Source organism: Octopus bimaculoides, chromosome 9, assembly GCF_001194135.2.
Source record: "Octopus bimaculoides isolate UCB-OBI-ISO-001 chromosome 9, ASM119413v2, whole genome shotgun sequence".
Lineage (NCBI taxonomy): Eukaryota > Metazoa > Mollusca > Cephalopoda > Octopoda > Octopodidae > Octopus > Octopus bimaculoides.
The window spans coordinates 73778829-73781253 of NC_068989.1; the positions used below are offsets into that span (position 1 = coordinate 73778829).

The following is a 2425-nucleotide window of genomic DNA, read 5'->3' on the forward strand; positions in this document are numbered from 1 at the left end:
ACATGGGCGTGCACACACACACACACAGATATACAGACGTACGCCGATATGTATGCCTATATAAATACATTTAGATTTATAAATACATGTACACACATACATACATACAAACAGAGATAATTATACTAATTATCTACAGCGAAGAATGTAGTAAAACCGTTCTCTATATATAAGAATATAAAAATCTAAATTATACTGACCGTGTTATAGAGACACGGAAACATCCATAGATGTGCCGTACATGCAAACAAAGATCAGGTTGTCCCTTTCGTTGCAAGCAAACAAGGTAAAACTTTATCAAATTCTGGAATTTACTTCCTTTCTCCTTCAAAGTCGCAAGGAATTTCTTTTCTGACTGTAATTCAGAAATTTTAATATATTAAGAATTATCTTAAAAGCCGCACTCACTGAGAACTTTTGAGCTAGCTCCTGCGGAGGGCTAATTGGGCCTGCGCCCCAAAACTAACGAGAGATAAATACCATGACTATAATACTTTTATAATGACTATATGCCTCGGTGGTGTTTGATAGGAGGTTAAGGACGGATGAGAATTAAATCTGTAATGTAATCATTCTATTGTTCCAGTCCCCAGTTGAATTCAAACTGTTGGCCAATTTGTCCTGAAGTTCTTATCTCGACGTAAAATTAACGAAGCGAATGTCATATATCTTCTCCTTGATCTTTGACGTCATCTGTCAAATGCCACCAAAATGGCGTGAATCAGCCAAGCTTTACCTGCTAGAAAAGCAACCCAAATGCTTTTAAATCAGATTCCAATGCTGGATGTCCAAAAATCAAATGAATAGCAGATTTTCAATCCCTAAATCATCCTCATTCCAAAGAGGTATACTATGTCTATTTAGAGCGAATGTAGACTAAGATACAGGGGTCCCAGACGGATAGACAGAATTTCGCTTTTATTAATATAGAAATGTCGTGTACGGCAGTCATTAAATTCATTTAATGTGATTATCAAAATTTATGCCCCTGGGGTACTTTGAGACATACCACTTAGCTCCTTTTAGATTTAAATTACGAAAATTACTCCTTGTGAAGCGATGAATGACTAAATTATCCTTTCTACAATAGGCACGAGTCCCGAAATGTGAGAGGGGGGAACTAGTCGATTATATCGATTTCAGTGCTCAACTGGTACTTAATTTATCGATCCTGAAAGGAGGAAAAATAAAGTCGACTTCGACCGAATTTGCACCCAAAACGTAGCAACAGGCGAAATACCGCTTAGCATTTTGTCTAGTATGATAACAATTCTGCTAGTTTACCGCCTTAGAGACTAAATTATGTCGATCAATAAAGAAACAAAGCCTTACGTCCATAGTTGTTCACATTCTGTAAGCAAAGAAATGGCTTTATTGGGTTGTCCGGAAAGTTCGTGCAGATTTATAGTAGCTTACCTTTCGACTTATTTGACATGAAACCACCTCAATTCTGGGAACAGGGTATTTTCAAATCAAAGGGAAGATAGAAACGCATTGTGCAACAAAATGGTTCATATTTGGTTGATTAAAAATGTAATGGCAAGTATTTATTGACTTTTTTCTTTCCTTTAAAAATCGGCACGAACTTTCCGGACAACCCAATAGTTTTTCTAGCATGAAAATCAAGTCGACAATTTCTTAATTTCTTAAAATTATTTACTGTTACCATCGTCAAAAGTTTCTCGTGAGTTAGTTTTCTGAATGTAACATACAAAAAAATATTAATGAATTATGAATAAATTTTGTACAACGTCCAGTAACAACCTTAATCCCAGTTAAACATAACATAATTCATGCTGCTAACTTTCAGTTATTTTTCTTCGTCTCTTAATACACACACACACATGCATATAACCATATGCATATGAATTAATAAACTTTTGTTTTGTCTTGCAGATCTGTGTGTGTGTGTGTGTGTGTGTGTGTATCTATAAATACATACACACACAGACATACACGCATACATATGTACAGAAAGTGATATACATATATATATATATATATATTCACACCTACCTGTCTACCAACATATATGTACAGTAATACCTCACTTTACGAGGACCCGCCTTACGAAACCCTGTGTTTACGAGTTTCACCGAATTTTATTTTCTGTTTACGAGTTTTCGTTCTACAAGCGTTCTCCGGGGACGAATGAACTTGTATATCGAGGCACTCTTCGAAACGCTTAATTTTAGAATGGTGGCAGCTGATGAAGGAAATGTTCTCTATGTGGCCTGTGTGTTTTCTGTGCTCTGTTTTATGTTCTGTTTTTCATTTTGCTCACGTTTTCTTGTGACGTCCTGTAACCAGATATGCATCTACATATACATGTAGATGTAGGTATGTACATACATGTACGTATATATGCATATACTCACATATTTGTATTATATATATATATATATATATATATATATATATATAT

The 2425-nt window shown here is 35.1% G+C and overlaps 1 protein-coding gene across 13 annotated transcripts in view; it reads right to left on the minus strand.

The window, feature by feature from the left end:
• Positions 1-2425, minus strand: part of LOC106875983 (uncharacterized) — a 268731-nt gene that overhangs the window by 87141 nt on the left and 179165 nt on the right. The window contains exon 1 of one of the 13 annotated variants that reach the window (XM_052970780.1): positions 201-303. The exons of the other annotated variants lie outside the window; for them this stretch is intronic. The gene's annotated coding sequence lies outside the window, so the exon portion shown is untranslated. Of the gene's footprint in view, positions 1-200; positions 304-2425 lie in introns of those variants that run through there. 13 annotated transcript variants of the gene reach the window in all.